The 14,699-nt window shown below is 43.9% G+C and overlaps 1 pseudogene; it reads left to right on the top strand.

The window, feature by feature from the left end:
- Positions 1-501: 501 nt before the first annotated feature.
- LOC134937465 (5S ribosomal RNA) lies at positions 502-617 on the top strand (annotated as a pseudogene).
- The last annotated feature ends 14,082 nt before the right edge of the window (positions 618-14,699 follow it).

The following is a 14,699-nucleotide window of genomic DNA, read 5'->3' as shown; positions in this document are numbered from 1 at the left end:
TTAGGTACCTGTAGTTAGATGTAGAAGAGCTCTAACAGAAACTGCTGAGGTCATCTGCAGACACACTACACTGCACATGCCCCATATCATCTGATTTTGGACACTAAGTAAGCAGTGTTGGACCTTTTTAGTACTCGAATGGGAGGCCAACTGGGAATCTCAGGTGCTTTAGGTATTTTTATACTACCAACAACGTTCTCTTGATGCATTCTATTTTGAAACTTATTCATTTATGTACCAGTAATTAGAAGTAGAAGAGCTCTAACAGAAACCACAAAGCTTACCTACAGCCACACCACATCTGACATGCCAAATCTTATCTGATCTTGAAAGTGTTACTTCTGGTTAGTACTTGGATGGGAAACCACCTGGAAAATCAGGTTCTGTATTTATTTTTATACTACCAACACCGTTCTCGGGTGATACATTTCATTTTGAAACTTATTCATTTATGTACCAGTAGTTAGATGTAGAAGAGCTCTAACAGAAACAACAAAGCTCCCCTATAGCCACACCACACTGGACATGCCCAATCTCATCTGATCTTAGAAGCTAAGCAGTGTTGGGCCTGGTTAGTACTTGGATGGGAGACCTTGGAATACCATGTACTGCAGGTATTTTTATACTACCAACAACATTTTCTTCTTGCTTTCCATTTGGAAACTTATTAATCTATGTACTAGTAGTTAAAAGTACATACATTGTTGTATATCACTAAATAATAATATTTTTTTACTACTTATATATTAGCTTTACTTTTGTTTAAACTGGGGCAGAACACCCCTAGATTGATAGAGCACCCCTGGAGGACACAGCAGCCCATTGCCAGATGGACACAGCACTTCTTTATGTACAACATAGCATGGACTACCTACAGTGTCACAATACATGTATGATTATACACTGCACTGTGACCGGCACTGTCATAGAAAAATACTAGTATAGTACACTGGGGTATATCACCCCCAAAAAAATAAAAAATAAAATAATACAAAAATAAGATATATTATACACACACACACATATATATATATATATATATATATATATATATATATATATATTATTATATATATATATTATTATATATATATATTATTATTATATATTTAGCTTGTATTTTGTTTAAACTGGGGCTTGGCACCCCTGGAGGAAACAGCAGCCCTTTGACAGATGGACATAGTCTGTGCTTTGTTGCACGTAAAGAGGTGCTAACTACAGTGTCATAATATGTGTATGATTATACACTGCGGTATGACTGGCAGTGTCACAGAAAAACAATAGTATAGTACACTGGGGTATATCACCAAAAAATGTTTTATATAACTTTTGTTTGAACTGGGGCAGAGCACCCCTAGATTTACAGAGCACCCCTGGAGGACACAGCAGACCCTTGACATATTGACACAGCACCCCTTTATGTACAATAAAGCATGGACCACCTACAGTGTCGCAATATGTGTATGATTATACACTGCGGCTTGACCAGCAGTGTCACAGAAAAATAATAATATAGTACAATAATAATATAGTACAGTGGAGTATATCACAAAAATTATACCTATTTTTAATTATATATTTAGCTTGTATTTTATTTAAACTGGGGCAGAGCACCCCTAGATTGACAGAGCACCCTTTGGTGGAGAACACAACAGCCACTTTATGGATGGATAGAGTACCCTTAAAAGTTACAGAAGCCCCATCCCCTTAATGGAAACACAGCAGCAATCCTGGATGGACAACGCAGCACCCCTGGACACCTCACGGACACGTTCGTTCAATACAAGCTCCACAGCCAGAGTGAAGATGGCGCAATTGCCGGGGACCTTTATAAAATCCAAAACCCTCGAGAATCCGACAGCGAGAGGATGACATTTTGCCACATTTTAGGATCCAAGTCAGGTGGGAAAACCTAAGACGAACTCGGATCCCGGTTTGGATTGCAAAGCTCGGGAGGGCCTGTTTTCCTGGAGAACAAGACCTGAGCATCTCTAATAAAATAGCACTGATATTGAATTTCATGATAATTACATACAAGTACAGACCCCTACTGAAAGTAAAATAAAGATAAATAAATCCTCATCTCATGTAATGGTGCAGTGACCCCAAAACATTCATAGGGATCATTCCTGTTGCAATGATTTGTAGTATGCAAGTCTGATATACTAATATGGGCAGAGGCTAACTCATGCAAAAGGATGCCCACTGTGATCACATCTTTTGCGTACGGCACTGCATGATTGCAGAAATATCCGTAACATCATTGCACATTGACTCACCATGCAGAGCCTGAGTACCTTTGGAGTCATGCAGGCTGATCTGCTCTACCGGGATGCATAGGCCTCTTCAGTAGAAAGTGACTTCCTGTTTGCGACTAAAATCTTGCTGTGACAGCACTCGCTGCACGCGCACACTGTAGCTCATAATCATGCACAGTGCAAAAACATTGCTCGATATGCTTACAACCAGCTTTGCGTTCACACCTGAATGACACCCATACACAGGAAATAATAACATTACTAATTAGATCCAGGCTCTTAAGTAAGTTACAGTTTAGAAATGAGAAAATAAACCAATTTAGTTATAAGAAATATCCATGTCCTAAGCTTTACTGAATGAGAATTATTTATTGTGTTATGGGAAATTCAGAACAATAGTGATACTGACATATTTAACATAGCAAAAATGCATATGCTTTGACTTCTAGAAACCAAAAGCCTTGATTGTGTGACAGTTAAGACAGTTAAAATGGATAGTAAGTGCTGCAATGTCATTTTCCTGTCTTTGAAGTCAAGGCTAAAGCCTGTCTTTTTGTGTTTAGTTTTAAGTCTTTTGCAAAAGTCAAATAACCCTAAATATATAAAAAAATATTTAAAGATGTCAAAAGTAATGAAAGAATGTTTTTCTAAAATGGTTGACATGACGTTTTATCCTGTGAGCACTATTACAAAATCATAGTTCTTTAAAATGACATACAAAGGACATATTCAACTTTTCTTTAACTTCCAATTTATTTTAAAGAAAAAAAAGTTTACCCACAAGAGTGTAGGTTTGCGTTATGTCAGGAACAAAGTAAAACAGAAACTTTGAATTCAAAGAAAAAAAAATATTTACTTTATTTTTAAAAAATATTCAGTACAATGCCATGTCTTTCCAATTAAAAGCAATATGATTGAGGTTGTCAGGTCTATTAGTAAAACAGGAAGAATGGTATGGGATAAGGACAAAATGGGCCTGATTCAGGTGTAGTTGGAGGGGCTATTGCTGCTGCTTTACATGGAATATGTTAACGCAGCAGGATGCGCTTGATGGCCCTCATTCCGAGTTGTTCGCTCGCTAGCTGCTTTTAGCAGTATTGCACACGCTAAGCCGCCGCCCTCTGGGAGTGTATCTTAGCATAGCAGAATTGCGAACGAAAGATTAGCAGAATTGCGAATAGAAAATTCTAAGCAGTTTCTGAGTAGCTCCAGACTTACTCAGCCATTGCGATCAGTTCAGTCAGTTTCGTTCCTGGTTTGACGTCACAAACACACCCAGCGTTCGCCCAGACACTCCCCCATTTCTTCAGACACTCTTGCGTTTTTCCCAGAAACGCCAGCGTTTTTTCGCACACGCCCAGAAAACAGCCAGTTTCCGCCCAGAAACACCCACTTCCTGTCAATCACAGTACGATCACCAGTACAATGAAAAATCCTCGTTATGCCGTGAGTAAAATACCTAACTTTTGAGTAACATAACTAAGCGCATGCGTCTGCGAACCTTGCGCAAGCGCAGTAAGCGACTAATCGCAATATAGCGAAAATCGGCAACGAGCGAACAACTCGGAATGACCCCCAATATACCTAGACGCTTCCTGCTTGCATTAGTGATCCTATGACGCAACAACGGATCACCAGCGACACTATCAGATGACTATCAGATGGCTACATAGCCCATGGGTTCAAGTAAGCAAGCTGCAACAGATCCAAAAAGAAGCCACAAATTCTCCATCTTCTGATAAAGATTTTGGCCTTGTCATTCCCCCAAAATGGATCAGACACTTCTACATTTTTGGGAAACAGCGACCGTCTCTGAGGTCAGGTCAGTCTATATGGAGGTGGCAGTTAGGGCAATTTAATGTATGTTTTTATTTTTTGTGGGGGATAATCCTTTTGTTTTTTTGTGAAGGTCAATGTTTTTTTTTTTTGGGGGGGGAGGAATGACTATTTGTATGTTTGTCTGTTTTTTACCCTGTGTGGGCCAATCTGTTTTACTGTGAGGTCCATTGTGTTTAACTGTGGAAGCTAATGTACTGTGGGGGTCATTCAGAGTCGATCACACGTAGCAACTTTTTGCTGCCCGTGCTATCAACTAGACGCCACCTATGGGGGGAGTGTATTTCTGCATAGCAGGGCTGCGAACGCTTCTGCAGACCTGCTATGCAAAAAAAAAGTTTCCTGTAAAAGAATACCAGCGTAAGAGTTACTTACCCTGTGTGATCGATCCAGCGATGCAGGTCCCGGAATTGATGTCAGACATCTGCCCTCCAAACGCCTGGACATGCCTGTGCTAGACTCAGCATTCGCCAAAAACGGTGAGTTGCCGCCCCGTTCCGCCTTCCTCCTGTCAATCTTCTTGCGGTCACCTCTGCAACTGCTTTCTTTGCTAGCAGCATCGCTGCCTGGCAACGCCCATCGCAGGACAATGATGTGCCTGCGCAATGCGACGGCTGCACATGGACAGTTCCAACCAGATCACATGGCTGCAAGGAAGCGCAGCGTGCGATCGGGTCGGAATGACCCCCTGTATGTACCGTGTGTAGCGAGGCCATACCTTATTTATGGTATGCCATCGTCCTTTTTTGGCACAGACCACTTTAGTAGATCGTGAAAGCTTTTAAGCTTTTGGAGTAGATCTCTAGCTATATACGTCTGACCACTCCTAGCATAGTCTATTACAGTATATATCCCACTGAGTGATGAAAATATTATCTCACTCTGTAGACAAAATCACCAGTCTCAGTAGACAAGATGCAAAACTACTAATCAGAGCATACATAGTATCAAACATGGTTGTGAGTTTGATGAAGACAGTTACCATTCTGGTTACCTAAAGATCTATCTGCAGATTGCTTGATCTGCAGATGGTGGTTTTTCATACACACTGGCCAACCACCACTGCCACCTGCAGATATATCTTTTGTTGAGGACATTAGCCAAATCATCCATCAGTAAACACTGATAGATCGTTGTCATGAAATGTGCCAAATCTTACTGAAATTTGCACAATGGATTGGCCTTCTAAAGAGCACACAGGTGAAGGAATTAGGCTTTTTTGTGTTCTTTCCCACTGTCTCTCTTACTCCCTCTGTCTTCCACTGTCTCTTTCAATCCTTCCATCTCCAACTGTCTCTTCCTCACTCCTTCTGTTTCCCACTGTCTCACTTTCACTACCTCCATCTCCCGTTGTCTCACTTTCACTACCTCCATCTCCCGTTGTCTCTCTTTCCCTCCCTCCATCTACCACTGTCTCAATCCCTTCGTCTCCCACTGTCTCACTCCCTCCATTTCCTGCAATCCTTCATGTTACTGAGTAGACAATATATAACTAATATATAACTATATGTAACTAGCACACAGAACTGACTTACCTCCACAAAACCCCTCAGGGCACATGCTGGCCAAGGCACCCACAGGTGTTGACTCTCAGTGGTCAGACTCCCTCTGTACATGGCTCCATCTGGTAGGAGCTCTCAATGTCTAGGTCTCACACTAGCCTGGGCTCCCGTAGCCATGCTCTTTCTGAATGCTCCATTAGATAACTGTTCACGCAGGCCAGGTCAGGGTTCCTGCTGAACAGGGCTCCCAATGCTTACAGCATCTGCACCAGACACCCACCAACCCACCCTAGGGGTCAGATACACCCGCTCTTCACCCAATGGTCACAGCACCAGCACCTCTCCTCTGCGATGCTCACAGCACCCGGTAGATCCAACTGCCCTGCCTCAGTGGGTAGACAAATTTGAATCAGCCTGTCTTAGTTGATTAGTGTGGTCAGCTGGCTTTTCAGCATACTGCACGATCATATCTAACATGGGTTATTAGTGAATATTTTTTGGAATTTGTTTGGGATTGCTATAAATAAAAAAATATGTGCAGTATGTACTGTATGTGCACAGTGGGTATGTATGCACTTTGTATGTATACATGCCCATCTGTGCTGCATGTACCATATGTATACAGTGGGCATATGTGCAGCATGTATGTGTGCTGTGGGCATCAGTGCTGTGGCTATGCATGCTGCATGTATGTATGCATTGGGCATGTATACAGTATGGGGGTCATTCCGAGTTGTTCGCTCGCAAGCTGCTATTAGCAGCTTTGCACACGCTAAGCCGCCGCCTACTGGGAGTGAATCTTAGCATATTAAAATTGCGAACGAAAGATTAGCAGAATTGCGAATAGACACTTCTTAGCAGTTTCTGAGTAGCTCCAGACTTACTCGGCATCTGCGATCAGTTCAGTGCTTGTCGTTCCTGGTTTGACGTCACAAACACACCCAGCGTTCGCCCAGACACTCCTCCGTTTCTCCAGCCACTCCCGCGTTTTTCCCAGAAACGGTAGCGTTTTTTCACACACTCCCATAAAACGGCCTGTCTCCGCCCAGAAACACCCACTTCCTGTCAATCACATTACGATCACCAGAACGAAGAAAAAACCTCGTAATGCCGTGAGAAAAATTCCTAACTGCATAGCAAATTTACTTGGCGCAGTCGCACTGCGGACATTGCGCATGCGCATTAGCGACTATTCGCTCCGTTGCGACAAAAAAATAATGAGCGAACAACTCGGAATGACCCCCTATGCACAGTATGTTGAGAATCTCGGCCGGCTCTGGCAGTAAGGGAGTTAGTACTTCAGCAGAGAGCACTTTGCATCTGTCAAAGTATCACAAGGGAAGAGATATGGCACAGATGCAGTCCAGACACCAGCACATAGGGTTTTTAATGTCAGGACAGAATCACAGTGTCTTTAGACCAAGCTGCCTCATGGGGTCACCCATCAGAGCAGCCCTTACAGTATGAGTCACAGCAGCACATGAGTATTATCATTGCTTCAACTCACCAGCAGTGTTTACAGCAGTTCCAATCCCATGCTGACACCCCCACAATGTCTGCAATACAGGTTAGCATAATTATGCCCCCCCCCCCCCCTTCCCGGATCTTCTAGGGAATCCAGCCCATCTAATGACAGGTATAATGGCCGACATATCATGGGCTTAGCAGGTCAGCCATACTGCATACTTTCCTACCTGACCCTCTCCATGAGGGAGAAAATACTCTGTTCCTGGACTTTCCTGGTAATGTATGATTGCCATCACCTGTGGTGAAACACCTTTCTTATCAATTAACTAGCTCACCACAGGTGATGCCAATCATACATTACCAGGAAAGTCCAGGAACAGAGCATTTTCTCCCTCATGGAGAGGGTCAGGTAGGCAAGTATGCCATACTGACAGCTAGATGCACCAATACATCTGCATATACTGTATATTTTGCAACAGCTATACTTCAGGGCTAATGCTATATGTCTGTGAATGATGTCATTCATAGACATATCATTTGTACACACCTGCCAATCATTAAACAATAAATCAGCCATTCGATTGAACAGCCAATATATAGTATTCTCCAGTTTGAACCCAGCTTAAGAGTTACCAGTGCCAGCTGGAACTACACATCCCAGCATGCCCTGCCACAGTTTTGCTATTCAGGCATGCTAAAATTGAGGCAGGGCATGCTTGGATCTTAGGGGGTAATTCAGACCTGATCCTAGCAGCAAATTAGTTAGCAGTTGGCCAAAACCATAGGGGTCATTCTGACCCATTCGCTCCCTGCTTTTTGTCGTAGCCGAACTAACGGGTCCCTACTGCGCATGCGCCGCGCCGTAGTGCACCGGTGCATGCCAGATGGGCGAAGGCCATAGCAGGGCAGCGATTGCCTCTGCCTGATTGACAGGCAGAGGCAATCGCTGGGTGGGAGGGGGCGGAACGGCGGCGTTTGGCTGCCGTTGTGTGGGAGCGGTCCGGCCAACGCAGGCGTGTCCAGACCGAATGGGAGGTGGGCCGCAGCGGCTGCGTGGCATCACACGCAGCCGCTGCCGGCCAGGTAGCGATGAGTTGTTTCATGGCCAGCACGCTAAAGCTGCGCTGGCCGGGAGCTACTCTTGAAGTGCAAAGGCATCGCCGCTGTGCTATGCCTTTGCACCCCGCATGTCATTGTGAATGATCGTAGCTGTGCTAAATTTAGCACAGCTCTGATCAACTTTGAATGACCCCCCATGTGCACTGCAGGTGTGGCAGATGTAACATGTGCAGAGAGAGTTAGATTTGGGTGGGTTATTTTGTTTCTGTGCAGGGTATATACTGGCTGCTTTATTTTTACACTGCAATTTAGATTTCAGTTTGTACACACTCCACCCAAATCTAACTCTCTCTGCACCTGATATATCTGCCCCCCCTGCAGTGCACATGGTTTTGCCCAACTGCTAACAAATTTGCTGCTATGATCAGGTCTAAATTACCCCCTTAGTTGTGTAGTTCCACAGGTTAAAGACCCATGCCATAGAAGATTCTGTCATAGGGGTGATTCAGAGTTGATCGTAGCGGTGCTAAATTTAGCACAGCTACGATCAGGCACACTGACATGCGGGGGGACATCCCGCATGTCAGGCCCTACCCCATCTCAGAAGTACAAAAGCACTTTTATACTGTAGGAGTAACTCCCAGCCAGTGCAGCTACTGCGCGCTGGCAGGAGTTACTCGTCGCTGCATGGGTCGCAGCAGCTGAGTGTGACATTACGCAGCCGCTGTGGCCCACCCCTCAATGGTCAGCGACCATCTCTGACTGTCAATCAGGAAGAGGCGATCGCTAGCCTAAGACAGCTGTCAGCTGCCTGACATGCGCCGGTGCACTGCGGCACAGGCACATGCGCAGTTCAGACACAATCGCTGCTGTGCGAAAACGCACAGTAGTGATCGGATCTGAATGACCCCCATAGTCCATGCATATCATGCAAGGAGGCCTCTACAAACTGCATTACAGAAAAAGGGATTTCAAGTGTTGTATAAAAAGAAAGCGTGATCTTGATAACATGGCCGTTGGGGGGGGCTAAGGGGTCACGTGCCCCGGGCGAAGGAGTTCAGGGGGGCGCGGCAAACGCTGCCTGGCTCCTACAAATGCTGCTCCTTAACGCCCATCCCCTGCAATTGCTCTCTCACCCAGTTGCTCCTCCCCACCTCCCTGCCGCGATCACCTCCTGCAGCGGCAGCCGCGTATGACACTGTTCCCGCCGCTGCTGTACCATATCCCTCTGCATGTGTGGCCGTCGGACTCCGGAGCCTCTCTCTGCCCTCCTGCTTGTCAGCACCTCCGCACATTCTCCTGCCCGGCTGCCTGACTCCTCCGGAGGGAAGCTGGAGAGCAAAGAGCAAGGAACAAGTGAATCGCTTCCCCCACTTTGTGCTGAGGCAAGTGGGCATTGTGAGGGGGGGGTGGGCAGGAAGTGCAGTAGGCTTTACAATATATGTATATATAGTATATGTGTGTGTATATATATATATATATATATATATATATATATATATATATACACAGCTGCTCGGCTCCGGCACTCCTGCTATGCACAGCTTGCTCAGGTGCCTTCCCTGTGGGGCATGCCCACATGTATGTAGAGATTGTTATGGAGGCGGCACTCAAAGACTTGCACTATTTGTGCAAGTCTTTGAGTGCCGCCTCCATAACAATCTCTATATATATATACACATACATACATACATATAACGTCCTCCAACAAGCAGCAGCACTCTGAGACTTGATTTGTCAAACTATGAATCACAATAAAGAGCATTTAATAGGGATGAGCGGGTTCGGTTCCTCGGAATCCGAACCCGCCCGAACTTCATGTTTTTTTTACACGGGGCCGAGCGACTCGGATCTTCCCGCCTTGCTCGGTTAACCCGAGCGCGCCCGAACGTCATCATCCCGCTGTCGGATTCTCGCGAGGCTTGGATTCAATAGCGAGACTCGGATTCTATATAAGGAGCCGCGCGTCGCCGCCATTTTCACACGTGCATTGAGATTCATAGGGAGAGGACGTGGCTGGCGTCCTCTCCGTTTATAGAGAAGAGAGTGAGACAGTAGAGAGAGACACAGTAGTAATTTTGGGGAGCATTAGGAGGAGTACTAGTTAGTTACTTGCTGTAGTGATAGATAGTGTGACTGTATATTATCTGACTTGTGGGGGAGACACTGACAGTGGGGAGCAGTTAGAGTCTGAGAGCAGGACTCAGGAGTACATATAACGTACAGTGCACACTTTTGCTGCCAGAGTGCCACACTGCCATTGTGACCACACTGACCACCAGTATAATATATATTGTGATTGTCTGCTTAGGAGTACTACTTGCAAGTTGCTGATAGTGTGACCAGTGACCTGACCACCAGTTTAATATATATATATATATATATATATATTATATAATTGTATATAATATATATATAAATATTGTATACCACCTACCCGTGGTTTTTTTTTTTCCTTTCTTCTTCTTTATACATACTACTATAGTAGCTTACTGTAGCAGTCTGCGGTGCTGCTGAGCTGACAGTGTCCAGCAGGTCCGTCATCAGTCATTACATAATAAATATATATACCTGTCCGGCTGCAGTACTAGTGATATTATATATATATATATTGATTTCATCTCATTATCATCCAGTCTATATTAGCAGCAGACACAGTACGGTAGTCCACGGCTGTAGCTACCTCTGTGTCGGCAGTCGCTGGTCCATCCATAATTGTATACCACCTACCCGTGGTTTTTTTTTTTTTCTTTCTTCTTTATACATACTACTATAGTAGCTTACTGTAGCAGTCTGCGGTGCTGCTGAGCTGACTGTGTCCAGCAGGTCCGTCATCAGTCATTACATAATAAATATATATACCTGTCCGGCTGCAGTACTAGTGATATTATATATATATATATATATATATATATATATATATATATTGATTTCATCTCATTATCATCCAGTCTATATTAGCAGCAGACACAGTACGGTAGTCCACGGCTGTAGCTACCTCTGTGTCGGCAGTCGCTGGTCCATCCATAATTGTATACCACCTACCCGTGGTTTTTTTTTTTCTTTCTTCTTCTTTATACATACTACTATAGTAGCTTACTGCAGCAGTCTGCGGTGCTGCTGAGCTGACAGTGTCCAGCAGGTCCGTCATCAGTCATTACATAATAAATATATATACCTGTCCGGCTGCAGTACTAGTGATATTATATATATATATATTGATTTCATCTCATTATCATCCAGTCTATATTAGCAGCAGACACAGTACGGTAGTCCACGGCTGTAGCTACCTCTGTGTCGGCAGTCGCTGGTCCATCCATAATTGTATACCACCTACCCGTGGTTTTTTTTTTCTTTCTTCTTCTTTATACATACTACTATAGTAGCTTACTGTAGCAGTCTGTGGTGCTGCTGAGCTGACAGTGTCCAGCAGGTCCGTCATCAGTCATTACATAATAAATATATATACCTGTCCGGCTGCAGTACTAGTGATATTATATATATATATATATATATATATATATATATATATTGATTTCATCTCATTATCATCCAGTCTATATTAGCAGCAGACACAGTACGGTAGTCCACGGCTGTAGCTACCTCTGTGTCGGCAGTCGCTGGTCCATCCATAATTGTATACCACCTACCCGTGGTTTTTTTTTTCTTTCTTCTTCTTTATACATACTACTATAGTAGCTTACTGTAGCAGTCTGCGGTGCTGCTGAGCTGACAGTGTCCAGCAGGTCCGTCATCAGTCATTACATAATAAATATATATACCTGTCCGGCTGCAGTACTAGTAATATTATATATATATATATATATATATTGATTTCATCTCATTATCATCCAGTCTATATTAGCAGCAGACACAGTACGGTAGTCCACGGCTGTAGCTACCTCTGTGTCGACAGTCGCTGGTCCATCCATAATTGTATACCACCTACCCGTGGTTTTTTTTTTTCTTTCTTCTTCTTTATACATACTACTATAGTAGCTTACTGTAGCAGTCTGCGGTGCTGCTGAGCTGACAGTGTCCAGCAGGTCCGTCATCAGTCATTACATAATAAATATATATACCTGTCCGGCTGCAGTACTAGTGATATTATATATATATATATTGATTTCATCTCATTATCATCCAGTCTATATTAGCAGCAGACACAGTACGGTAGTCCACGGCTGTAGCTACCTCTGTGTCGGCAGTCGCTGGTCCATCCATAATTGTATACCACCTACCCGTGGTTTTTTTTTTTTCTTTCTTCTTCTTTATACATACTACTATAGTAGCTTACTGTAGCAGTCTGCGGTGCTGCTGAGCTGACAGTGTCCAGCAGGTCCGTCATCAGTCATTACATAATAAATATATATACCTGTCCGGCTGCAGTACTAGTGATATTATATATATATATATATATATATATATATATATATATATATATATATTGATTTCATCTCATTATCATCCAGTCTATATTAGCAGCAGACACAGTACGGTAGTCCACGGCTGTAGCTACCTCTGTGTCGGCAGTCGCTGGTCCATCCATAATTGTATACCACCTACCCGTGGTTTTTTTTTTATTTCTTCTTCTTTATACATACTACTATAGTAGCTTACTGTAGCAGTCTGCGGTGCTGCTGAGCTGACAGTGTCCAGCAGGTCCGTCATCAGTCATTACATAATAAATATATATACCTGTCCGGCTGCAGTACTAGTAATATTATATATATATATATATATATATATATATATATATATTGATTTCATCTCATTATCATCCAGTCTATATTAGCAGCAGACACAGTACGGTAGTCCACGGCTGTAGCTACCTCTGTGTCGACAGTCGCTGGTCCATCCATAATTGTATACCACCTACCCGTGGTTTTTTTTTTTCTTTCTTCTTCTTTATACATACTACTATAGTAGCTTACTGTAGCAGTCTGCGGTGCTGCTGAGCTGACAGTGTCCAGCAGGTCCGTCATCAGTCATTACATAATAAATATATATACCTGTCCGGCTGCAGTACTAGTGATATTATATATATATATATTGATTTCATCTCATTATCATCCAGTCTATATTAGCAGCAGACACAGTACGGTAGTCCACGGCTGTAGCTACCTCTGTGTCGGCAGTCGCTGGTCCATCCATAATTGTATACCACCTACCCGTGGTTTTTTTTTTCTTTCTTCTTCTTTATACATACTACTATAGTATCCTGATGAAAATGCTTGATTAAATGGCATTGAAACGTTGCACTTTATAAAGTTTTACGTCTGCTTCTTTGGAGTGCCGCACCCACCTGCTGTATATATATATATATATATATTGATTTCATCTCATTATCATCCAGTCTATATTAGCAGCAGACACAGTACGGTAGTCCACGGCTGTAGCTACCTCTGTGTCGGCAGTCGCTCGTCCATCCATAAGTATACTAGTATCCATCCATCTCCATTGTTTACCTGAGGTGCCTTTTAGTTGTGCCTATTAAAATATGGAGAACAAAAATGTTGAGGTTCCAAAATTAGGGAAAGATCAAGATCCACTTCCACCTCGTGCTGAAGCTGCTGCCACTAGTCATGGCCGAGACGATGAAATGCCAGCAACGTCGTCTGCCAAGGCCGATGCCCAATGTCATAGTACAGAGCATGTCAAATCCAAAACACCAAATATCAGTAAAAAAAGGCTTCAAAATCTAAAATAAAATTGTCGGAGGAGAAGCGTAAACTTGCCAATATGCCATTTACCACACGGAGAGGCAAGGAACGGCTGAGGCCCTGGCCTATGTTCATGGCTAGTGGTTCAGCTTCACATGAGGATGGAAGCACTCAGCCTCTCGCTAGAAAACTGAAAAGACTCAAGCTGGCAAAAGCACCGCAAAGAACTGTGCGTTCTTCGAAATCCCAAATCCACAAGGAGAGTCCAATTGTGTCGGTTGCGATGCCTGACCTTCCCAACACTGGACGTGAAGAGCATGCGCCTTCCACCATTTGCACGCCCCCTGCAAGTGCTGGAAGGAGCACCCGCAGACCAGTTCCTGATAGTCAGATTGAAGATGTCAGTGTTGAAGTACACCAGGATGAGGAGGATATGGGTGTTGCTGGCGCTGGGGAGGAAATTGACAAGGAGGATTCTGATGGTGAGGTGGTTTGTTTAAGTCAGGCACCCGGGGAGACACCTGTTGTCCGTGGGAGGAATAGGGCCGTTGACATGCCTGGTGAAAATACCAAAAAAATCAGCTCTTCGGTGTGGAAGTATTTCAACAGAAATGCGGACAACATTTGTCAAGACGTGTGTTGCCTTTGTCAAGCTGTAATAAGTAGGGGTAAGGACGTTAATCACCTCGGAACATCCACCCTTATACGTCACCTGCAGCGCATTCATAATAAGTCAGTGACAAGTTCAAAAACTTTGGGCGACAGCGGAAGCAGTCCACTGACCAGTAAATCCCTTCCTCTTGTAACCAAGCTCACGCAAACCACCCCACCAACTCCCTCAGTGTCAATTTCCTCCTTCCCCAGGAATGCCAATAGTCCTGCATGCCATGTCACTGGCAATTCTGACGAGTCCT

The sequence above is a fragment of the Pseudophryne corroboree genome, chromosome 6, assembly GCF_028390025.1.
Source record: "Pseudophryne corroboree isolate aPseCor3 chromosome 6, aPseCor3.hap2, whole genome shotgun sequence".
Taxonomy (NCBI): domain Eukaryota; kingdom Metazoa; phylum Chordata; class Amphibia; order Anura; family Myobatrachidae; genus Pseudophryne; species Pseudophryne corroboree.
This window is presented reverse-complemented; position numbering and strand designations above follow the sequence as displayed.